The sequence below is a fragment of the Pituophis catenifer genome, unplaced genomic scaffold (assembly GCF_029215685.1).
Source record: "Pituophis catenifer annectens isolate HBS135680 unplaced genomic scaffold, rPitCat1.0.hap2 SCAF_19, whole genome shotgun sequence".
Taxonomy (NCBI): Eukaryota; Metazoa; Chordata; class Lepidosauria; order Squamata; family Colubridae; genus Pituophis; species Pituophis catenifer.
Genome location: NW_027256899.1, coordinates 2,711,074 through 2,737,140, shown reverse-complemented (window position 1 = coordinate 2,737,140; position 26,067 = coordinate 2,711,074).

The window sequence follows — 26,067 nt, the reverse complement described above, 5'->3', positions numbered from 1 at the left end:
CAACCTAGGACTGAATTAGCTTTTTTAGCTGCTGCTGGCTCATATTTAAGTGATTGTCCACTAGGACCCCAAGATCCCTCTAACAGTTACACTTATTGAGCCTGGTTTCCCCTCATCTGTAAGTGGACATTTGGTTTTTCTAGCCTAAGTATAAAACCTTACTTTTCTCTACATTAAATTTTATTTTGTTAGATAGGCCCAGGGTTCAAGTCAACCTATATCCATCTGGATCTTCTTCAGCCTATCTTCTGGGGTTTTGGCTATTCCTGCCACTTCAGTGTTGTCTTCAAATTTGATGATTTCCCCATTTCTCCCCTCATCCAAATCATTCATGAAGATGTTGAAGAGAACTGGGCCTAAAATGGAACCTTGGGGTCCCCCACTGCTTGTTTCCCTCCATGCAGACGTAGTTCGATTGAGGACCACAGGCTGAGCCCATCTGGGGGTGATGCTGTCCATCCCTCTTATTTTCAGGTTACCAAGAAATAGATTGTGGTTTACTTTGTCAAAGCCTTTCTGAAATCCAAGTACTGTATACTACATGCACTGCATTTCATTTGTCCACTAATTTTTGTCAAAAAATGAAATGTTTATTCATGATCTGTTTTTTGATCCTGCATTAGTCCTAGTAAGTCATTCATATCTACACTGAATAACAAGGATTCAAATATGCATCTTTCCCTTCCCCCTTGGTAAGCATAGATCCTTCTTCTCATGGCTCCATTGAGCCCAAACCTCCCTCTCAAACAAAGGCTTGGATCAGGGCCAACAGGCTGAGCTCCATTTTGAGGGCAAAACATTTTCTCCATTTTCTCTGTTTATTGAGTCAAATGTTGCACTAACATCTAGAAAGCCTGCAAACCTTATTTTACCTTAATGATATAGATTAGACATTTCAAGACAAATTTGTTGTCAATATTAGATTATTAATTTATGCCTTATTTCTTACAAAATCTATATAGCTTTTAATTCTACCTAAAACATTCTGGTTCTTCTACAAGGAATACATTTTTCTCAGGTTTATCTAAGAGGGTCATGGCATAAATTTTAGCCACAATATCTACTAGTCTATTTGGCCTATAATTGCTAGAGTAATTTTTATTCCACATTCTAGATAGATAAAATGCTACTGTTGCCAACTTCAATCTGACTGGTTAGGGCAGCCATTATTTATCTGTGAAAATGAAGATGCCAATAGAGGCCCCAACAACCAGGGATATTTTTTGATCAGTTAAATAGTTGGTAGAATGTCTTCTCCAGGGAATGTATTGGTTGCATTTCAGGCCATTTATGATGAATCTCAACATACACATAATGGGGTAAAATATTGAATTTTTTGCTAATATGGAGAAAAACAGCTCTTGAATTCCATGGAGAAGACATGATTGCATCTATTGCTCACCCACCATCACCCACCCCTCACTTTACCAGAAGGAGAAACACACACACAAACCTGTGGGACTTTGTAGGTGCCTCCTAATGTTGACATCTGGATGGAGATGTCCCTGTAAGCTGCATCAAGAAGGGCCAGGAGGTTCTCCTTCCTTCCACAACTGTAGTTGGGGACATTGGCTTCTCCAGTGGAGAGCATGTCCAGCAAGGCATCTGAAGTGTGGAAAGTGCTCAAATAGTTGTTATGGATGTTGTAGCCAAGTGTGAGATTGTGGAAGAGATGGGAATTCTTGTTGGCCAGTTGAATGTTGAAAATGAATGTTAAGCAATAAAATTTTTTGGAAGAAGTCCTATTGAAAAAAAAGTTATTATAATCAACAGCCACAACAAATACTTTTGTTATATATAATATATATAATCCTCCACAAGCCTACTGAGCCTTAAACCAACATTGATCCCAAAGCAAAGATCAGTTACACAAATATGGAAATGGGCAACTACAACTGATTCCACCACTACTTTAAATAAAATCCATTATTCAAGTGATAAATTAAGGATTGAAAAGAGAGAGGAAAATAATCTGCAGGCCTTTCAGCTTTTTTTCAGACCCCTTTTTGAGTCTTTTTCACAAAATCAGTCCAAAGAGAGAAGCCATGGAAATCAAAATCATTCAGGAAATTAGACACATCCCCCAATATAGGAATAAATGAAAAATAAAAAACAGAAAAGAAGGAGAGAGTTAGAATGGAGGGACTGCAACTCCATCACCCTGAATGACTTACGGATCATGGAAAACAAACTGAAGAGAAGGAGCCACATTGAAAAGCAACTTTGTATGCAATCTTTCTGATCCACTGGTGACTATACTGATTAGATGGTCTCCTGGTCTGTAGTAGCTCCATGGTTTCCCATCCTGGTTCTCCAAACTCAGCGGGCATTTCGTTCTCAGCTTCCCAGAGACTGGATGGGACAAAAGCAGCATCAGAAGCAGAAGCAGGAGGTCCATAATTCATGGCATGACTCAATCAATCCTTTTCCTGTTTCTAAAGAAGAATTAGAAGAAGAAAAAAACCTCTCACAAGGTGGAACATCCAGTTGCTTTTTCTCGACACACAGAGAAACACTCAGCTTCATCTGGAAAGGAGAGAGATGTACATTCAAGAGCACAGACTCTGCCTGTCCCAAAACTCCATATTTCTCTGCCCAAAGTCTCCCCTGGAGGATTTGACCCAACAGCAGAGCTAAAACTTTTATCATAATTCTCCCTCTCAGGAGGGATCCCTGGATAATTCAAGTAGTTCTTGCAGTCAAAGATTGTTGGGAAATTCTCTGGAGGGAAATAAAAGGGAAATAATCCCCATGTGATTCATAATAACAGGGGCAGAGATGGAATTAAATCGGTCATCTAGAATTGAGAGGTTTGGGAGTTCCATGCTTGAAAGTGGCCCCGGAGGGAATACACAGCACCTGTGGCTGAAGAAACAAATAAATCTGATATTTGTTTGCCTAGTGATGAAAGACAAAACTCCGGGGGTAGTTTATGCCAGAGCATGTCACAGATCTGAAATAGCTGCCAGCTGAGTCGGAACCAAAATTTACTTTATTTTGAAAGCTAATGCTCAAGGGTATCGCACAAAAGGGCTGATGCAATAGTGCAGCCAGTCTCTAAGAACAGAATCAACTTTAGTGAAAAACTAGTTTTTCGAACTTTGCAAAATTAAAAAAAATTGAGAGAGAGAGAGAGAGAGAGAGAGAGAGAAGGACGTTAGAAAAAAACCAAGTGAAAAGCGATGGAGAAATCAAGGCTGCCTCTCACCCCATGTGGGGAGGGGAGGAAGCAGTGGTGAAATGCTCCCGGTTCGGACCGGATCACCCAATCCGGTAGCGATGGAGGCCGATGGTTCAGAGAACCAGTAGCAAAAATCCCTGCCCCCCTCATGCCCAGCTGAGCCGCACAATCATCAGAGGCATTTTTTAACTTTTAAAAGCATTTTTTCTACAACCTCTTCCGTCAAAAAAATGCTTTTAAAAGTAAAAAAAAAAGGCCTCTGATGATCTCACAGCTCAGCTTGGATCGTCAGAGGCATTTAAAAGAAAACAACCCTTTTTTTCTTTTAAATGCCTCTGACGATCCAAGCTGAGTTGCTTGATCGGCAGAGGCATTTAAAATAAAAAAAAGCCTCTGCCGATCAGGCAACTCAGCTAGGATCGTCAAAGCCTTTTGAAAGCATTTTTTTACAACCTCTTTGTTCCACATTCCGCATTCCAAATTCCTAGTATCGAGTTCCGTGTTCCGTGTTCTGAGTTCCATGTTCCACCTTCCATATTCTGTATTCCATGTTCCAAATTCCACATTCCGAGTTCCGAGTTCCAAATTCCAAATTCCGATTTGGAGTTCCGATTTCTGAGTTCCGCATTCCGCACTCTGCATTCCACATTCCACATTCTGTATTCTGAATTCCGAGTACCAAGTTCCGAGTTCCGAATTCCGAGTGCTGAGTTCCAAGTTCCGAGTTCTGAGTTCCACGCACCACATTCCGCACTCTGAATTCCGAGTAACAAGTTTCCGAGTTCTGAATTCCGCGTTCCATGTTCCGCATTCCGCATTCCACATTCCGCGTTCCAAATTCCAAATTCTGACTTCCGAGTCCGAGTTCCGAATTCCATATTCCGCATTCTGCATTCTTATTCCGAGTTCCATGTTCCACTTTCCGAATTCTACGTTCCATGTTCTGCATTTCGTGTTCTGAATTCCGCATTCCACATTCTGCGTTCCAAATTCCAAGTTCCGAATTCCGAATTCTAAATTCTGAATTCCACATTCCACATTCTGAATTCCGAGTACCGAGTACCACATTCCGAGTTCTGATTTCTGATTTCCAAATTCCAAATTCCGAGTTCTGTGTTCCGGGTTTCGAGTTCTGAATTCTGCATTCCGTATTCCACATTCCAAACTCCAAATTCCGAGTTCTGAGTTCGGCACTTCGCACTCCGCATTCTGCGTTCCGTGTTCTGTGTTCCGAATTCCAAATTCCTAATTCTGAATTCCAAATTCTGAAATCCGGGTTCCGAGTTCCGAGTTCCGCATTCCCCATTCTAATTCCAAGTTCCGTGTTACACATTCCAAAATCCACGTTCCATGTTCCGTGTTCCACGTTCTGAATTCCGCAATCCGCATTTCGCATTTTCCATTCCATAATCAGTTCCACATTCCGCATTCTGCGTTGCAAATTCCAAGTTCCAAACACTCAGCTTCATCTGGAAAGGAGAGAGACGTACATTCAAGAGCACAGACTCTGCCTGTCCCAAACCTCCCTATTTCTCTGCCCCAAAGTCTCCCCTGGAGGATTCAGCCCAACAGCAGAGCTGAAACTTTCACCATAATTCTCCCTCTCAGGAGGGATCCCTGGATAATTCAGCTAGTTCTTGCAGTCAAAGATGGTTGGGAAATTCTCTGGAGGGAAATGAAAGAGAAATAATCCCCAAGGGATTCAAAATAACAGGAGCAGAGATGGAATTAAATCGGTCATCTAGAATTGAGAGTTTTGGGAGCTCCATGCAGGGAATACATGGCACCTGTGGCTGAAATAACAAATAAATCTGATATTTGTTTGCATAGTGATGAAAGACAAAACTCCAGGTGCCAGTTAATGTAGGAACCTTCCACAGATCTGAAATAGCTGCCAGCTGAGTTGGAACCAAAATTTACTTTATTTTGAAAGCTAATGCTCAAGGGCATCGCACAAAAGGGCTGATGCAATAGTGCAGCCAGTCTCTAAGAACAAAATCAACTTTAGTGAAAAACTAGTTTTTTGAATTTTGCAGAGTTAAAAAAAAAATCAGAGAGAGAGAGAGGGACGTTAGAAAAAAACCAAGTGAAAAGAAATGGGGAAATCAAGGCTGCCTCTCAGCCCATGTGGGGAGGGGAGGGAGGGAGGGAAGGGGAGCTCAGGACCCTCGTGTTGCAGATGGAAAGCTGATCTGCAAAATCCAACTTCCATCTTCAGACCTGGTAATGCAGAAGCCCATGTCCCATGTTCCCCTGCCACCCTTTCCCATGCAGAGGCCAGGCAAGGGGGCTCTTGTAGGGATGCCAGACAGGCCTCTGCCCGGCTGAGTGGGGAGCCCCTCTTGGGAGGAGGAAGCTGGGGAGCCTCATGGTGGGGAAGGGAAGCAGATCTGCAAAATCTCCCTCCAGGTTCCATCTTCTGAGTCCTGGAAACAGATGAGACCATATCCCATGTTCCTCAGCCACCTCTTTCCATGCATGGGGCACTCAGGGGAAAGCAAAGCCCAGACCCACGGAGAAAGCCCAGGATGGCCAGGAAGGAGGAGGGGATCTGGGGCATTCCTGGTTTATGGGTTCCAGGGTTGAATATTGGGGGCGGGGCCGCAGCCCCTGGGGATTCTCCAGCTTTGGTTGGGTTCCGTGTCTTTCCAGGAGAGGCTCCTGTGGGGAGAAGCCATGCAGGGCTGGGTCTTCCAAGGGGGATCCAGGGTTGCCCTGAGGGAAAAGACAGCCAGCCTCACCCTGGAGGGGACCCTCCATGACTCTGAGGAAGATGTGGGTCCCCTGTGGCCCCTCCAGAGCCCCCAGCTGAGGAGACCCTCTTCATTAGAGCCTTTGCTGGGGAAGGGGCTTAAGCCCCCCCACCCTCTGCAATTCTGGGAGCTTTTGCCTCCTTCTCATCCTCCCCAAAGCTTTGAATTTTGCTCTTTATTTGATCCCCCACCCTTTTGACTTGGCTTTTTCAGCCTCTTCTCCATCTGTAATGATTGCCTCTCCTTCCAACTTAAGAAAGTAAAGAAACGTGATAGTTCAAAAGCATCCTTTTATTAAGCAGAAGTGATAGCAACCCAGTTAAAGAAAGAGCTGAATACCCTTAAGCAAGACAAGTAGGATTAAAGCAGTAGAGACCCCTCCCTTTAAGTCAGATTGCAGATTTTAGCCAATACACAAGTGTGAAGATCTTTTCTTTACTAGTTTCCCTGAGAACCCGAACAAATATGCATTCACACTGTTATCCTTTAAAATGAAACAACCCACATGGCTATCATAAACATTCCTCCACGTTAAGAGGATCTCAGGGCTCTTTGGAGCCAGGATATAGGTTGTAAAATATCTGTTGACACAGGCAATGCTAAGTAAATTGAATTCAAGCCTTCCCCTTCTCCCAATTGATTGGCAGTATCACTTTTAGGGATCTGACAGGTGGTTTAAATTGATTGGTTCACACTACAGGTGGGAAATATAAGAGATCTCAGTGGCTGAGCTGTCAGACAGCTCCCTTCAAAAGAGGGAAGAGAGCTGTGACATTCACTCACTGACTTCTTGTACCAGTCTACCAAATAAAAAAGCTGTTATCTTAGCCGAGATTCCTGCCTCTTCACTCTACCCACACTTAACACTTTCCACACTCCGTGCATGGATCTGGTCTCCTCCTGAGGGGATCATTTGATGGGAAGGGACGGATCTCCTCTTCCTGAGACTCTTTCCACCCTTCAAGAGTTGAAATGGTTTCTCCTCTTGGCTCTCTGGCTGCTTTTCCTCCAGCCTTTTGAGGTCCTCATTGAGATGGAGGGGACTCTCCTCCCTGGTTACGTCCAGTTCCTTGCAAGATTTGGCTCATCCACTCCTAGACACAAATAAAGAAACTCCCATTAAAATACAAGAACAAGAGATCCGTCTACCTACTTTGTGTGTCTTCTTTTACCACCGCCAATATATTTTTTCCCTCTGCTTATAATTGGAGGACCTTGAGGTTGTTTTCCTTCTGACTCCATCCCAGACAATTCAAGGCCTCCTTGCTGGGCCTTTCCTGTCGGTCACAAGAGAAACTGATTTGTCTCTATTCCTAAGTGGGTCCCACTTCCGTTAGACTCAGAGAATGAGGGAGGGGCAGGAAAGACCGGAATAAAGAGGAAAAAGTCACCTCTAAGAAACCATCAACCTTTTTTCCATCTCCTGCAGAGGGAAGTGAAATGGGGCCTGAAGGAGATTTTCCTCCAGGAGCCCCTCCTGCTTCTAAAAAGCCCCCTCCTCCCTGAGCTGGTGGCCTCGTCCTTGTTTCTGCCCCTCCACAAGGGGAGACTTTGCTTCTTGGAGCACCCACAACTTTCCTTTCCTCTCTTTGGGAAGACAAAGGGGTCCCGGGAAGAGAGACCAGGGTCCTTCTCCAGGCGCCTGAAGGTCCCAGCGCTTTGGATGGGGGATAAAACCTTCAGCTAAACCTGGCAGGAGTGAAGGGGGCTCCTGAGTTGTTTTCTCCTTTTGGTTCTGGGACTTTATCACCTCTGAGGATGGATGGATGGGGGGGCACCAGCCCAGACCCCCCCCCATGGCCTGATCTGGGGGTCCTTCTGGAGCCACAACTCCTGCCTGAGGATCAGGGGGCAGCCGTAGTTAGGAGGGGCCATGGCAGAGTTTTGGGTTTTGCCCCAGTCGCTCCCTTTCCTGGGCCACCTGGCTCCCTTCACGGCCACTCACACCCTGCTCGCCCCCAGGATGGACTACCACTGAGCTCTCTCTGTGGGACTGCCCTTGGAGAGCATCCGGGGACTCCGACTGAGGCAGAAGGCAGCTGCGAGGACAGTTGTGTCTCTGCTGAAATAACGCTGGACAAAGAACAAAAGGACCTTGACTTACAATGGTTCAAAGTTACGAGGACACTAAAAAAGGACTTATGACTGTTTTTCACGCTTACAATTATTGCAGTATCCCCATGGTCACGGGATCAAAACTCAGATGTTTGGTAACTGTCTCAAATTTATGACGGTCGTAGTGTCTCGGACTCAGGTGATGGCCTTTTGGGACTTCTGGCAAGCAAAGTCAATGGGAAGCCAGATTTGCTTAACGACCGTGTTGCTAACTTAACAACTGCGGTGATTCACTTAACAACTATGGCAAGAAAGGTGGTAAAATGGGGCAAAACTCACTTAACGACTGACTTATTTAACAACATAAAATTCTGGGCTCCATTGTGGTCATAAGATGAGGACCATCTATAGACTTATTTGGAAGCCTCCTTCCCAAATGGTGAAGTGACATTCGACACAAAGACACACAATTACACACAAAGGGCCAGAATGCGACTGTGACAGAAGGGGATGAATGGAGGCAGGTGGGAAGTCCTGGGACTTTGCTGCCTTCAGACGGAGCCCTTCCTCCCCTGGGATGAGCCCTGAGTTAGATCCCCCAGGGGGATCACATGCACACACACATACACACACACACACACACACACACACACACACACACACACACACAGAGTGTGGCTGTTGGGGGGGGTTGTGCAGGTTCCCTCTTGCCTGGGAGGGGTCCCCTCCATGACAGCCCCTTCACCTGGAAGCCAAGAAAAGGGGGAGTCAAAGGTAGCAGTTAAGAAGGGCTGAATTCGAACTCTCTGCTGCCATTTTGCCAGCTCTGAGCCAGCCGGGAGAAGGGAAACGATCCGGGCAAAGCAAAGGGGAAGAGAGATTTTTTCTTTCCGGCCTCCGTCCCAGAAAAGACCAGCAGGGAGGCATGGAAGACGCAGGAAAACGGATCAGCTCTTATCCCCTGTTGGGAATCCTCCCCCTGCGGCTCCTCCTCCTCTTCCGGGCTGAGGAAGAAGCCTTCTGCTGGGGAAAGGTCTCCCCTCCCCCATCCCAAATCCAGCTCTGGTCTCCAGGGACAGGATGGCCGGAGCTGCTCCGGGACCCCCAGGTGCCCCAACTGAGCTTCTGGGGTCTTCCTGCTTCAGCCACAAAGGATGGTGGAGGCAGCCGCCGTTTTCCCAGGGCCCCTCCGGGTAACACAACTCTTGAAGTGGGGATGTTGTAGACCAAAACTTGTGTGGTTCCTTCCTGTGGATTGTTTGTCCTGAGGCTTGGCCAGAGCTTCCCAAGAGGCCCATTTCCGAGAAGGAACGGGGGGGGGGGCTTTTCCCCACCTCTGCTGCCCTGCAAAGCCCCTTTTCCATGGGGCTGACATGGAACCTCCTGGACCTGCCAAGAGGAAAGTGGTTTCTGGAGACCAAGAATTCCCTCGGCCTTTTCCAGGAGCTCTTTACCCCCTCCAGACAGGGAGAAGCTTCCCTTGTCACACGAGATCCTTTCCTCTCTCCAACCGATCCCACTGATCTGGGATCTTGTTAGGAAAACACCTCCAGATTAAAGAGTATTTTTTGGGGGGTGCAATCCGATGGGATGCAGCTGCCCCTCTTCCCCCCAAATAACCAGCATTCCCCCCAACACACTCCTGGCTAGGCTGTTTTCTCCTTTGGCTTTGCAAAGGGAGATTTTTCTCATTTCTCGTGATCTGAAAGGGTTCAGGGCAGCCAGCAGCACATTCCGGGGCCTCTGCCCACCTGCTCCGGGCACAGAATCCACCTCCGTCCCTTTGGGCCAGCACCAGCGGTTCTTCCAGGGTCTCTGGTTGAGAAGGACATCCAAAGTGCCTGGGATCTCTGGTCCCTCCAGGCTTCAGGACCAAGCAAGCATCCCTCTCTGGGGTCCCAAGTGGGTCCTCTAAATAGATGGAAGGAGTCTGCCCAGGGCTCCCTTCCTTGGAGTTGGGCAGAAATGGCCCTTCCCAACCTTCTCCCTCCCTTTTGGTCTCCCACCTGCGGAGGGGAGGGGGATCCAGCCAGGCTGAGTCTTGGATGGGATTAACCCATCAACCTCACAGTCCAGCTGAGGGGCCATAAGGGGCCAGGCAGGCAGACTAATTGACGGATGTAACAGTAGGGGGGCTTATATCCCACTCCCTCCCACGAGGGTCCCCCAACCTCCCCCCACCCGAGTCTTGGAGAGGATTGACCCACCCAACGTTCTGTTGGAGATCCATAAGGGCCCCAGACAGACACATAGACACACACAGACAGAGGGAGGGGAAGGTTTGTCTCTCTCTCCCTCCTAGGAGGGGTCCCAAAATGCCCCCCTCCCAGCCCCCTGAATGGAACCCCAGCAACGCTGTCAGCAGCTCCTTTCCTGCAGGGAAATCCTGGATTTTCTGGGGGGGAAGTGGGGGGGACAGTGGCTGCCCATCTTTTACTTGGAAATGCTGGGGAGACCCCCAAAGGGCAGGAGGGATTCCTTCCTGGGGTTCCCAAAGAGCATCCAAACTTTCCTGGCGTGGAGAGGAAAAGAAGCCTAAAAGGAGAGAAATTCCTGTGTTGGCTGCGATTGTGTCTGGGAGGAGATAGGAAGCCCCCCTCCTTGCAAGAATCCCCCCCCTGCAGCCTTCCATCTGGTGGGACCCTGGGGATGCTCCTCCCAGCCCCTCCCTCCTGCCAGGCCCCCTTGCAGCCTCTTGGCCCTGGAGGGAGGGCTGGGGGGTGTCTGGGTGCAAAGGGCGGGGGGGGGAGAGAGGGGATTCCCATGTCTTTCCATCAGGCAGGGGAGCGAGAGAAGCAGAGATGGGCAAAGGGCAGATGTGCATGCTCAGTTCCCTTCTGAGGCTCGCAGGCTGCCAGGACTTCACCGCCTACGGAGGGCGCCCCCTGCTGGTCCTCGCTGGCCATGGCAGCTCTGCTTGCGAGAGACGTGCCTTTGCCTCCTTCGTGCCACCATCGAAGCGGGGTTAGATCTGATGGGTGGGGGGAGTGTATGAGGGGGACACAGAGGAGACGCCAATTGACAGCATATAGTCCGCATACATAGGCTGCCTCATCTACGCCGGTCTGATTGAGGTGCAGTGCAAGGGTTAAGGCCAGAGAGGTGTTGAGTCCTAGAGTGGAAAGGAGTTCCAGTTTCCTTGCAAAAGATCCTCCCATGTGGAATTCTTCCCCCTCCATCCGGGAGTGACTGCGGGCAACGCTCTCTCGCACATGCTCCGTTTGTCCTCTGAAGCCACGGAGGCCACTTCTCCAGGGCGTTCTGTGAGCAAGGCTCGGAGGCTTCCCTCAAGCTGGGGGGGGGGTTCTGAGAGGGGGGGACTCACGAGGCAATCTGGCTCCACTCACCCTCCTTTTCCCTGCGTTGAACTGTTCAGATGGGTGCCACCGAGGGGTTTTGGGGGGGCTGTTGGGGGGAGGCTGCAAGGGGCCTTTCTGGCAGGTGCTGCTAAAAGGGCCTGGCTGCCCCTCCCCATGGGAAATGAATGGTGGATTCTCCCAGGGGGTGGGGGGGGAGAAGTCTGGTATTAAGAGAGAATTATGGGTTTTGTGGTCCAGGATATCTGTTGGAGGGTGGAGTTCTGGGGTTGTTCTAATGTTTCTTTCTCTTTCTCTTTCCCCTCCCCCCCTCTCACACACACATAAACTATCACAAATCTCAGAGTAGAATATTGATAACTACCCAGCTCAGCAAAGTGACGTCTCTCCTCCACATCTGGAGGAGCCCCAAATGTACCATTCCCAGCCAACTCCCCAGTGGAAGAGGGAGAAAGTTCTTACCCCACCACATCTGGAGGGCCCAGGACCCCCAACCCATACAGAGGGGCTTGCAGGGGGGGCGTTGAAGGGGGACAATACAAGGGACTCAAGAAGAAACTTGCACTCTTTGGAAGAAAGCAGAGCTCTCTTTTGGGAAGATGGAAAAGGGGGGTCTTTTGGGGGGTGATCCTGGGTGGCAGAAAGAGGGCTCCCTTTGCCCTCAGCTCTTCTTTTCCCCAGAGTAGCCCCCTTTGATGGGAAGGGATCCAGGCAGCCCTGATCTTCAGTGGGGAAGGAAGTCCAGAGTCTCAAATTGTTCAGTGAAACTTTTTGCCTGAAGCCAAGTTCTCCAGCAGGAAAAGTTTCCATTCAGGGCCTTTGGGGCCAAGGGGGAGAAGAGAGAAGCTGCCCCCAACTCCCTGGGTCTCTGCCCAAAGTTTCCCGGGAGGATTCGGCCAAAGAGCAGAGCAGAAACTTGGAGGGTAATAATTCTCCCTCTCAGGAGGGATCCCTGGATAATTCAATGACTTCTTGAACTCTGAGATTGTTGGGCGTTTCTCTAGAGGGAAGTGAGAGGGAAATAATTCCCATGTGGTTCATAATGGTAGAGTAGAGATGGAATTAAATCTGTCATCTAGAATTGAGAGCTTTGGGATCTACAGCCTTGAAATTGGGCCCAGAGGGAATACACGCACCTGTGGCTGAAGATAAAAAGAAATGTGACATTTGTTGGCATAGCAATTAGAGAGAAAACCTCAGGGGATAGTTAATGCCTGAGCATGTCACGGATCTGCTTGTTGAGTTGGAGCCAAACTTTACTTTACTTTGAAAGCTGATGCTCAATGACAAAAGGGCTGATGCAATAGTGTGCCCTGACTCCAAGAACTAAATGAAAAAAAATAGTGAAAAACTACTTATCATAACTTTGCATAGTTGGGGGGAAAAAACCCCACGTGCAAAGACAAACAGAGAGAGGGAGAAGTGAGAGAAAACCAAGTGAAAAGAGATGGAGAAATAAAGGAAGCAACTCACCCCTGGGAGGGAGGGAGGGATATGGAAAGCTGTGATGCAGAATCCCCTTCAAACTTCCATTCTCTGAGACCAGGGAATGAGGAAGCCCATGTCCCATGTTCCCCTGCCTCCCTTTCCCATGCCCACGCCAGGCAAAGGGCATCTTGCAGGGATGCCAGACAGGACTCTGCCTGGATGAGTGGGGAGCCCCTCTTGGGAGAAGGAAGCTGGGGAGCCTCGTGTTGGGGAAGGAAAGCAGAGCAAAATCTCCCTCCAGGTTCCATCTTCTGAATCCTGGAAACGGGGGAGACCATATCCCATGTTCCACTGCCACTTCTTTCCATATATGAGGCACTAGGGGGAAAGCAAAGCCCAGACCCAAAGAGAAGGCCCAGGATGGCCAGGAAGGAGGAGGGGATCTGGAGCAGCTCCCCACCCTCCACCCCCCATTCCTGGTGTTGGAAGGGAAAATCCATCTGGTTCAGTTCCAATCCGGAGAAAGACGCTGGAAATAAAATGGAGGCTCCTTGGGAAGAAGGTCCATTGATTGATGAAGCAGAACCACCAGGGCTCTGGACCAGCTGAACAACTAGCTGGACGAATGCCAGGATTTTGTGCAGGTCCTGAAATGCTGCTTGGGGGGGGGGGGTTGTTCAATGCCTGAAATGCCCTTAGGAAATTGTGCCATGTAGTGAGCTCTGTGTCTTCTGCTAAATGGTGGTGGGTTAATTCTGAAGACCGAGTCTGCTTTCTGTCTTTAAAAGCCTCTTTCTCCATTTCTCCTTTGGGGAAATATAATATTCTGCCTTTTTCATATTTCCCAAAATATTTCATTCTTCTAGGAGTGGGTGGGGGAGGGGGGCTTCCCACACTGGGAAGAGACGAACCTGGTTTATGGGTCCCAGGGTTGAATGTTGGGGGGATGCAGCCCCCGGGGTATCTCCAGCCTCACTTGGGCTCCGTGTCTTTCCAGGAGAGGCTCCTGTGGGGGAGAAGTCATGCAGGGCTGGGTCTTCCAAGGGGGATCCAGAAGAGAGAGGGAGAGAAAAAATTGTGTCTGTCTTATTGAGCAACATGTGAGTTGGCCAATTCTTGGTGCAGGGCTTTAATTCCTTATAGAAGGGAGGAATGTAAACCAGCATTTTTCAAACTTGGAATTTTAAGATGAATGGACTTTTAATTCCTAGAATTTCGTGGCCAGTATGATGAAGTCCATGCATTGTTGGGTGGGGAATTCTGGGGGTTGAAGTCCATTCATCTTAAAGTTTGAAAAACACGGATGCAGGCCAAGAACTCTCCACATGTTGCCTCAATTTTGGAAAACAACAGACACCTGAAGAGACCACCAGTGATTGGCCGGCTTGCATAATGCAGAAACCATGATTTGTTACGGCCATCAGAAGTGCCACAATTACTTGGACTGACTTATAACTCTAAGACCCTGATCCTGGTTTGGAAACCATCCTGGTTGGTTCTTAGAACTCTCTAAGCTAACATTGAGCAAAGCCTGAGATGCCCTGCGAATTCGGCCCCTTCCTGGCCCTTCAGACTCAGGCAGAGTCACAAAACCTTCCCAGATATTCCAAGTGAGGCTCTCAGGCCCAAAACCTCCCTGGATCAGGAACGGCTGGCAGGAGCTTCCAGGAGAGCCTCCTTGGCTCTTTCTCTCCAGCTGTAACCACTGAGCCCACCGGCTCGTCCTTGGGGGACAGAACAGCCTCCTCTGAACCTCCATCTTTGGCATCTGCTGATGGCATAGCTGTGGCTGAGGATGATGGGAGCTGGTCCATTCATTTGGAAGGGGAGGATGGGAATTCACTCCATTCAGGCAGGACAGAGATCCATAAAGAGGACTTGGAAAAAGCCTCTTGAAAGTAGCAGCCTCCATTCTTCCTCCCAATGCCTGGCAGGAGAGAGAGAGAGAGAGAAGGGAACCCAGGGAGGGTCACAGCCACATTCTCCCTTCTTCAGTTTTATGGGATTCAAGCCCAGCCTTTCTGCTCTGAGGAGCAGCCCCAGTATCCTGAGCCATGGCCTCACTGGGAATACTGGAAACCAGCATCCAAAGCCATCTCTGGGGCTCCAAGTGGGAGGAGGGGAATCAAAGTGACCAGTGGATCCTCTGAAGAGACACGGAGAGATCTCTGGAAGTCTCCATGAAGGTTTCCAGTTTCAAGGTTCCCATTGATTTTCAGGGTGATAATCAGGGCTTATTTTTTCCTTTAAAGGCCGGAGATCCCTGGAGTAAAGAATGGAGTGAGGAGGGTTCAGTCTGGGATAAGAAGGAATGGATGGAGAGAAAGTCCATCTCTTTCCTCCCCAAACAGCCGGAAAAAAGGATGAGGCCTTTAACTCTCCTGACTCTGTTCTCCTCCTACGTGTCTATTTGGGTGTGTTTGTCCTGAAGCCTCACACAGAGTCATTTTCCTTTCCCTTCTTCATTGACGCTGCTTTGGTTTAATCAGGGTTGGAAGATCAAGCAGGAGGATTATTCTGGCTTCTCATTTTAAGTGGAAAGTGCAGAAAAGATGAACAGCAGTCCTGTAATTCTTCCATTAGCCACCTGCCCTGGTCTTCCCCTCCCCCCCAACCTCCCTCCCCCCCCTTTGGGGAACCTTCCCGACTCCGAAAATCTCCCCACAGCATTTTTCTCCCCTCAAAATGGACGGAGGGAGAATCACCTCAGGAAAAAAGAGGCCACAAAATGGAGGCCGCTGCGGGGTCTTTGCCCGCTTTAGCTGTCCTGCTCACTGCCTGTGGGGGCCAGCTGGGGCTGAAAGGCCGTACTGTAGGCTGCCCCCTACAGGCAGCGTGAGGGACAGCTAAAGCGTGGACAGAGGACGGAGGACCCCTAGTGCTGGACAGGGGATTCTGGGAGTTGAAGTCCAGAGGCCTTTGTCACAACCACTACAGGAATTGACCCCAGGAGTGTAGTTGTGGCTTTTCACAAACAACTTTTTCTCCATCCTCTCCTCTGCACATGGAGCCCAGTAGAAGCTCAGGATCCCAAGAGGAGAAGTTGCTTCTGCCTGTAATTAATAATGATTATCTGGGCCTTGGAGATCTCCATACCTGTGATAGAGAGAGCAGATTGAAGCCATATGCAAAGGATCTTGTATCAGAAAAGGATAAATTTGTCAAGCTCTGTGGGAACAAGTTTTGGGGCAGGCAGGATCTGTGCTCTTGATTGTACCTTTTTCTCCTTTCCAGGTGAAGCTGAGTGTTTCTCTGTTTATGTCAGGAAAGTCGCTGGCATTTCCATCTTCTGAGAGTGCTTTGAATTCTCCCAACTGTTCCTGCTGTGGGTGTTAGAAACAGGAAGAGGATTAATAAAGCTCCATGAATTATGGACCTCCTGCTTCTGCTTCTGATGCTGTTTGTGTCCCATCCAGTCTCTGGGAAGCTAAGAAGGAAATGCCCTCTGAGTTTGGACCACCAGGATGGACAACAACCATGGAGCTTTTACAGGCCAGGAGACCATCTCACTGGTATAATCACAACTGCAACACGTGTATCGCCTATAATGTTACCTTTTGACAGTCCTCCCTCTATACCTTCTCATGTGTAAGTCATTCAGGGTGATGGAGTTGCACCCCCTCCATTTGCAGTCCTAATACTCTCATTCTTTTTTGTCTTATTTCACTTACTTTTATATTACAGGACTTTTCTAATTTCCTGAATGATTTTGATTTCCATAACTTACCTCTTATTTTATAGAAGAGACTCAAATCCAAAGATGGGGTTAAAAAACATGAAGGAAATCCAGATTATTTTCCTCTCCCCATTCACTCCTGAATTCATCACTTGAATTCATTTTGTTTAAAGGAAGGACTGAAACAGTTGTAGTTGCCTCTGCCCAGCCCATTCCCAGATTTGTATAACTGATTATTGGTTTTGCATCAATATTGGCTTAAGACTCAATAGGTTTATGGAGATAAAAATGAATAAATTCTTTTAAAAAGTTACTTGTTACTGATGATGATAATAACATGAACATTTTTTTTTACAGTAACGATTCTTATGGTTTTTCCTACACCCTACGATTAATTTTCAACATTCAAGTGGTCAACAAGAATTCTCAGCTCCTGCACAACCTCACACTGGGCTACAACCTCCGTGACAACCGTTTGAACACTTTATGCACTTCGGATGCCATGCTGGACATACTCTCCACTGGAGAAGCCAATGTCCCCAACTACGGCTGTGGAAGGAAGGAGAACCTCCTGGCTCTTTTTGATGCAGCTGGCAGGGACATCTCCATCCAGGCATCCACATTAGCAGCACGTTACAAAGTCCCACAGGTTTGTGTGTATTTTTCTCTCTCTGGTAAAGTGAGTGGTGGGTGTTGGTGGGTGAGTGTCAGTTATGTTTTTTTCTCTTATGTTCTTGTTCAAATTTCTCCTAAAAGGCCTGAAAATGAATAAGGTCCCTGAACAGGATTTTCTCCCGGCTATTCAGCTACTCAAAAAACATCCCTAGTTGTGGATGAACTATTGGCATGTTCATTTTCACATAGAAATAACACCTGCAGCATGTGTGTGTGCATATGTATATGTTACAAGCCTGTTAGTTTAGTAGGTATTGTGGCTAAAATATTTGCCATGTTCCTCTTAAGTAAACTTGAGGTTGGGTAGAAGAAAAGTGCATTAATTGCAGCAGCAGCAGAAGAAGGTTTTAAATACAGGTAAAAATTTTATAAAGTTGTATAATAATTAATCAATAAATTAATAATCTAACATTGACAAAAGATTTATTTTCAAATATCTAATTACATAATGTGTCAGTTGGATAAACCAGGGTTTGCTGGCAAATGGTTAGTGCACCATTTGACCCAGAGAGCAGATCAATATTACGGAGGAAATTGATTGCCCGCAAAATGTAACTAGCCTGTTGGCCCTGATCCAAGCCCTTGTTTGAGAGGGAGGTTGGGGCTCAATGGAGCCACGAGAAAAAGGATCGATACTTACCAAGGGGTAACACAGAAGAATGAATATTTGAACCCTTGTTTTTCAGTCTGGATATTAATGACTTACCAGGACTAAGGAAGGATTCTCATGTACATGGCTAAAGTGCTAAAATATTTACTTATTTAGCATATGGCAAAGGTATAATTAGCTAGGAGTCTTCAATGTTACTACATAGTATTTGTTTCGCTGCCAAAGAGTGCGAGTCCATTCAGTTTGTGCCCATGAGCTTCTCCAGGGTTCACCACAGGGGGTGAACCAGCTCCACACCAGAAAGCCGAGAGGTGTCCTGTGGCATCATCTGGGCCTTCTCTCGCCACCGATGGTGCCTCACAGTTGGGTGTCACATCCAAGCAAGTCCAGCACTGGCAGTGGCCCAGCCATCTGCCCAAAACACAACACATTTTCTACTGAAGTGGTGTCTATTTATCTGTTGTGGATTTAATAAGACAAACACAACTTTTGGGTTGATCAGAGACAGATTTTATATATTGCGCAATAGGTTCAAGGCTCTGTACATGAAGCGTTGAACAAAGACAGGAATTAGGTACACTGGTTTTATACCCTTCTAGACAAAGGATTCTTTTGAAGTCAGCAGTTCATATGATCCTATACATTTATCAATTTTAATTGACATTACAGAGTTTCTTTGCAAAACAGTCATAATTCTTTTTGTAGATTACTGAAGCATCTCTTTTATCTTTTAACGATGGACAACTTTTAACTCATGTGGATCCCCTTGACCTAACCAACCCTTAAGATGTATGTCATTAGAATGTTCCTTTCTTCTGACAACTTAGAGGCCTCCTAGAGGAACCAAAAGGACCTTGGCTGAGTTTGTACTTTCCAGCCGGATGCATTGCTTTTTAGAATAGAGTGAATAGAAAGTTATCCAGTGGTCATCCATCAGAGCCCGCTTCATTACATTATTCCCCCCTCTGAAAGTTTTTCAATGCAGAAACTTTCACTATTCTCATATAAGTTTAACTTCTGAGTATACAAGATTCCAATAAACAAATCTACCATATATAGGGTCTAACAAAAGATAATTAATAAAAGTAAAGGATAGGTAGTTCTTGTTTTTCTACTCTCTTGATTCTTGGGGAGATTCTCTACCTTTTTCTACAGGTTCCATTTCCTCATATGGGTCTGCCTCAGAATCTTTATGTTCTTCCACAGGATATGGACCAAGTTGATTAAGAAAACGTTCTATCAAAGCTAGTTCCTTTTCAACTTGAATCTCCTTTACTGTTCTTATTTATAGATGTTTCAGCATAGGGATTGCACAAGGAATAAAAGCTAGGCCTGCCACAGCCATATTAATTCACCCGGATCCAGACAACCAAGAAAACCACATGTCAGTTGTTTATAACCTCTGACCTATCTTGGAAGCCCTATCCTGCAATTCCTTGGCAATTTCTCTGACCACACCTGATTTGTTACATGTTCCTGTCCAGTTTGTTGGTAAACACAAATATGCATCCTTTCCACATAAGAAGATTTATGGAAAAGGCATGCACTCAGTAGTTCCTTGCATTAGTCCAGACCCCTAAGTCCCTGCCACAAACATTCCTGCCAGTGGTTGCAATGGGACTTCCAGTGAGAGGTCCTTCTGTTTATCTCTGAGAATTGGTCCTTCAAAAAACATATCGAGAGGTAGTATTTCCAGGTGGAAAAAGGATACACAAATCTAATTTGGACTTCAAGTTGAACCAAAGTGGAAATTCTGAAAGTTGAAATGGTCTTGGACAGATTCCATCCATCCCACTTTCCCTTCTTAAAGTTTATTTCTGGTAGCCTTTGTTCTAACCCAGAGTTGTGGTTTGACAGGAACAGCATGATAAGATGTAGGGCTAGCAGATAAACATAACCAGCATTTCTGACCTAGGGTAGGGTCATACTGTTTAACAAGATCTTGACTTTATTCCAAAATCCGTGATATATAGTCTCCTCTATGCAATTGTTGTAGAGGCCCATTTTCCTTATCTATTCCCCCCTCAGCTGGGAATGTCAATAGTGCAACCTTAGGTGGTGGAGTTGACTTAGGTCTAAAGTAAGAACCCCGTGCATAGACAATGCGTTTTTGGCGGTAGCGAACTTGACCTAAAGTGTCTCCACTTGGGGAATCAATGTTCATCTTATGTTCACCTGAGAGTCCTAGTGCGAATAATGTCCAAAGCCATAAACAAATCATAATCCACTATGGTGTGAAGCTCACTACGTCAGGGAAAGGGTTAGTGGTGCATGTGATTTGGGAAACAGGAGTAGCAATAAAAATCCTAGGTCTACCACAAAAACGTTCCTTATATATGTAAAACAAAATTACTAGCAAAATTAGAAAAACAAATACCCACAAAACATACTCCCAAACTTCTAATAACATTAGCATGTGTAAGAAAGTGTTATATTAAAGCTAATAATATGTATATGTACAATGTGAAGGCAGTTGTCCTCTTTACAAATCTTCCGCCGTGCGTAGAGAATCAGCTTCCGGAGTGATTCAGCAAGGCTGATGGTCACCTGGTATCAGTCTCATCCAGTGGATCCAGGATTGTCCTCCTAAGATCTTAAAAACACAATTACAAAACCAATACATCTGGGCGAGTGCGCAAAGGAATCTGAGCAGTTGTAGTCCTTTTCAGTTGGGAAACAGCATAGGCAACCACTGAATCCTAAGAAAGAAAAAAATACAAAAATAGTCCAGATGATGAAGAATGCTATTCCCACTGGTGGCTGGATCCTTTGGATCATCAACTTCACTGGATTTCCTTGATGAGATTGAGCCCGTTCACTTGGGGTCTAACTTCCGTCCAGTTTGGATTAACATCCAATCATCGTGGTGGAATTTGTGGACTGGAAACTTCAAAGGTGGTGTTTGGGCTAATAGTCCTTGTTTCCTAAAAACTTCAAAATATCTGGACAAGTTATACACATATTGTTTCAATACTTTGTCTCTGGTTTCCAAGGAAGTAATGCATATGCTTCCTGTAGTGAAAACTACTTCAAACAACAGTTCATATGATGATAATCTGTCTAGGTTGGGTAAAACTCTTGACACCACTGTTGCTGTAGCATTACTGCAGATAAAAGCTGCAACCCACCCTGTGAGGTGGTTCACTATGACTAATAAATATTTTACACTCCCCACTTTTGGTAATTCTGTAAAATCCACATGAATACATTGAAATGGTCTTAAAGCTGGTGATACATCTTACACATCTGTTGTTTTCTGACAGCATGTTCATTCACCTTTTTACAAACCAAACATTTGTTTATAATTGATGTTACTAAAGGATATATCCCAATACAATTATAGCTTAGTTTAAAAGTTCATGTACAATAGCTTGAAGTCCCCAATGACTCCACCCATATTTTGCCAAATGATGTCCAGAGACTAAGGGTTACAATGCATTAAGCAATAGCCATCATAAAGTCAGCTTATTGCCCCCCACAAACTGGGTCCTCAATTCACCTACCTTAGAAAGGATGGAAGGCTGAGTCAACCTTGAGCCTGGTGAGATTCGAATTTACAGTAATTGCAGACAGCTGGTGTTAAATTACAATGCATTTATCCACTGAGCTATCCAGGCTCCCTGTCCATAGAGCTTAATTTAATGAATACAATTCAAAGGTTTGAGCAGACCAATTTCGAGGCAATTTGTCTCCAGGGGGTGTCCCTCCAAATCAGGTCTTGTTTTTGTATGTAAGCCAATTATTTCAACACCATAATGTTCTCATCCAAGGTGATCCATTGATCTGGTGTTGGTTAAGAACTGTGCTTGATTCAAATTGAGAACTGTAGTTTAAAATCAAATCTGTGTTGCATTTGTTGCAATATTTTCAGGATCAGACTCAATAATAATAATAAGAGTTAGAGGTTTAAATATATTTCTCTTTAATTATAACAGGCATTCTATATTCACTGAATATTCACAGATAGAAGCAAAGAAAATGGTGAAGGTGGCTCCTTATATATACAAAGGGTGGAGCCAAGAGTGGGAGTGGTGAATTACGAATACATTAAGAATTAAAGAATAAGTTAACCCCCGATATCCCATATATACATTATTTACACATTAGGGAATAAGGCATTTACATCTAACAAATCCCCCTCTAAATGCCGGTTCGCTATACAACACCAATTACATTCAGATTCAGGACAATATAAGACATACAATTTAGAAGTTAAATATTTGTGCTGTTTAGAAGGTAAAGGCTTCGTCAATATGTCAGCTAATTGTTCAGAGGTATCACAATGCACTGCTTTGATAAATCCATCTTGAGACAATTGTCTCACATGCTTAAATTTTATATCTATATGCCTGGACCTTTGTCCAATGGCATCGGATCTAGATATTTCAATGGCTGCTTTATTGTCTTCATGCATAACAAAAGGCAAAGCAGGTTTTTTCCAAACATCTGAAATTAAATCATTAAACCATACAAGGTTATTTGCAGCTTTGGATAAACAAACATATTCCGCTTCTGTGGTTGAAGTGGCTACCAATTCTTGTTTACCAGTGTACCAGTAAACTGGACAGTCATTTAATAGAAAAATATAACCAGAAGTACTTTTTCTGCATGATATATCTCCAGCCCAATCCGCATCTGCGTAACATGTAAGCTTTGGTTCTTTATTATCACTAGGTTCTAATACTAAGCAAAAGTCTAATGTACTTTTCAGATATCTTAAAATTCTTTTGACAGCTTCCCAATGATACATAGTTGGTTTGCTAACGTGCCTTGATAATAAATTGAGTGGTAATGCAATATCTGGCCTAGTCCAATTAGATATATAAAGAAGTGAACCTATGACTGATCTATAAAATGTATTATCCTTAAATTCAGGGGAAGATTCATCAGTGTTTCTAAGGAAATCAGTTTGCATAAGAGTGTCACAGGGTTTGGCATTGTTTAAGTTGCATTTGTTTAGAAGTTCAATAATCTTATCTTTCTGAGTAAGTTTGAATCCCTTTCTAGTTTTGTTAATTTGTACACCAAGGTATTTATTTACTTTACCTAAAGATTTCAACGAGAAATGTTCGTTTAACTTATTTACAAAGGTTTCTCTTCTCTCTTTATGTTTTCCTATATATAAAATATCATCTACATAAATTAATACAAATTCAATGTAATCATCACTTTTTTTGACAAAGAAACAGTTATCAGCAGTGGTAGCGTTGAAATCCATGGTCTTAAGTACTTTTACCAAGCAATCGTACCATCTTTTGCCAGATTGCTTTAATCCGTATAAACTCTTGTTCAATAGCCAAATTTCATTTTTATTAGTGTATTGACTGTGAGGTGCTCTTACATATATTTCCTTATCTAGTTTTGCGTGTAGATACGCAGTCTGTATGTCATATTGAAATACATCAAGATTGAGTGCAGATGCCACTACTAGAGCTGTTTTAACACTCTCTGTTCTCACTGTGGGAGAGTACGTGTCAGTATAGTCCTCCGGATATTTTTGTGCATAACCTTGTGCAACCAATCTAGCTTTGTATAGAGTATTGCCTCCTTCCAGGTTCTTAATTTTATAAATCCACCTGGTACCTATAATTGTTTTATCTTTAGGCGCAATCGCTGGTGTGAATACATTTAATCCTTGCAAACTTTCCATCTCTTTTTTCATAGCTAGTTCCCATTTTTCTTTTTCTTCACGAGGGAGTTTTAATACTTCCTCATATGTATTAGGTGTTATTTGCTCACCATCCATATGCATTATGTAATCTCTGTATTTATTTGGTATTTGATTTCTGTTGTTCCTAATAGCTCTTTCAGGTTTGCTATGGTTGTCATGCAAATATCTTGCTTCCTTTTTTGTTAATGTGTCTGTCTTTATTTTGAGTTGACTATTTGTCCAAGTTTTGGTTTTGTTTTTATTTTTGTTGATATTTTGATTTTCTATTGTCCCTTCCTCACGAGATTTTGTATCTTTGCATTTATTTGGAAATATTTCATTAAGATGTAATTTAGACCAGTTGGCCTGTTCATGGAACACAGCTGTTCTGGAAACTATAAATTTGTTATTATTATCAATGAATCTGTACCCTTTGGTGCCAGTTTCATATCCCATAAATCTTAGTCTCCTGGATACGTTTTCTCCCTTTCTTCTCAACTGTTTAGGTATGTGTACGTCTGCAGTGACTCCAAATATGTGCATGTGTGCTAATTTTGGTTTCCTATTATACATCACCTCATATGGTGTCTTGTTCACAATACTGGACCAGGTTCTATTTTGAGTGTAATTTGAATAATGTAAGGCTTCTGACCAAAATTGTTTGCCTAAACCAGCATCCTCTAATGTGCACCTAATCATGGTTTGTAATGTAGAATTCTTTCTCTCTGCAATCCCGTTTTGGAACGCAGAAAATGGACTAGACGTGAAATGTAGCATTCCTCTATCCTTTAACCATTGGGAGAATTCTTTAGACATGAATTCACATCCCCTATCTGTCATAATTTGTTTTATTCTGATATTATGTTGTGTTTCTATGCGTTTGTAAAATTCCTTAAATTTTTGAAAGGTTTCATCCTTGTGTTTTAATGTGTAAACAAAACCATAGCGACTGTAATAGTCTACTATTGTTAGGAAGTAACGTTTTCTATAAGTGATTGATGGAGTTAATGGGCCAACTAAGTCCATGTGTACTAAGTCAAAAATTTTGTTAGTCGATCTGGTGGATTTTTTTGGCCTGGGACTAGTTTTTAGTTTAGTAGATTTACATACTGAGCATTCCAAATAATTTTCACAATTTTTTATTTTGACACCTTCTGCGTGTTCAGTCATTTTTTGTACTACAGGAAAACTTGCATGTCCTAACTTCCTATGTAAGATGTGAGCACACTCATCATGAATTGGTTTACCTATTTTAGGTTTCTTCTCATTGTGTGTATCTGCGTGATTATGAGATATTTTACATTCATCATTGTCACTGTTACTAATATTTTCATCATCTGCCTCAATACAATCTTCCATATTTGAATCAATGTTATGTAACCATCTTTCTTTTGTTATCAGATAGGGTAGGCCTCCTTTAATCATCACAGTGCCTACATTTGTTTTATTCTTTTCTAAAGTTGCTTTTCCCTTTGAGAAAACTATATTGATGTCAGAATCTCTGCTTAGTTTTATGGCACTTAGTATGTTATGAGGTATTTCTGGTATTAACAATACCCCCTCTATTTTTCCTAGACCAGGCAAGGTCACATTCCCTCTGCCTAATACTTGAACCTTTTCTTGATTAGCTACCTTTATTACAAACTTATCTTCTGTAAATGAAGACAATATATTTTTGTTATTAGTGGTGTGATTAGTTGCCCCAGAATCAATAAGCCAATTATTGTTCTCATTTTGTTGCGTTTTTGTGCTGTCTTGTTTATTTAGTCCATTCAGTGAACCAGATTTTCTCTCTTTTGAATTTTCTCTGCCCCCTCTACTTTCTCTGTAATTTGGTGGGCTTCTGTATTTATGTCTATCTGTGGAAGACTGTCTATAATTGTATTTACTCCTATATTCTGACCTATGTCTTTCCTTTGAAATTTTGGGACAGTCTCTTCTATTGTGTTCCCTGGACCCACAATTATGGCATTTAAAAGTTTCATTATATTTTTCTTGGAAAGCTACCTTCCTAAAAGATTTGTGTTCTGTGTGATTGCTGGAACGATTTTTTCTTGAATTGTCTTCTGCTATCAATTTGTTAGATAGACTTTCTATGGATAAATATCCTAGATTGATGGTGTCTAAGTGTGACATAAAACTATCCCATGATGAATCAAGTGAATTGATAATAACACTTTTCATTGTTTGATCTGAAATCACTTCCCCCCTCAAATGCAGCTCAGCTCTTATTTTGTTTAAAGATATTAAATGCTCGCTTATGGAAACCCCTGGTTTTACTCTGGAAGAAAAGAAATCCTTAGACATTCTTGTAGTGGTAGCTACACTATCGCTGTGAAACAAATTAAACATGCATTGAATTATTTCTGAAACCGTTAAATTTGGTTTGATGCTATGATACATTGCAGGAGACACGCTAGATATTATTAAGAAAAATGCTCTATGATGTAAACAATCTATTTTTAAAGTCCAAGGTCTTCTTGGGGGACTAGTGATAAAAAATAGTAAATTTTCTTTCATAAAGACAACCTGGAGTTGTTGATACCATTCTTGCAAATTAATGCCATCAACTCTAAGTTTTGGGAAGTCACTGGGTAAGTTTCCCACATTATTTTGTCCATTACTTACAACCTGAGGTAGTCCGTGGTCTCGCAAGTGTAGGAAATTGCAAAACGGCATGGGGATGCTCGCAACGAGTCTGCGCGGTTCTCTGGCCAGTTCA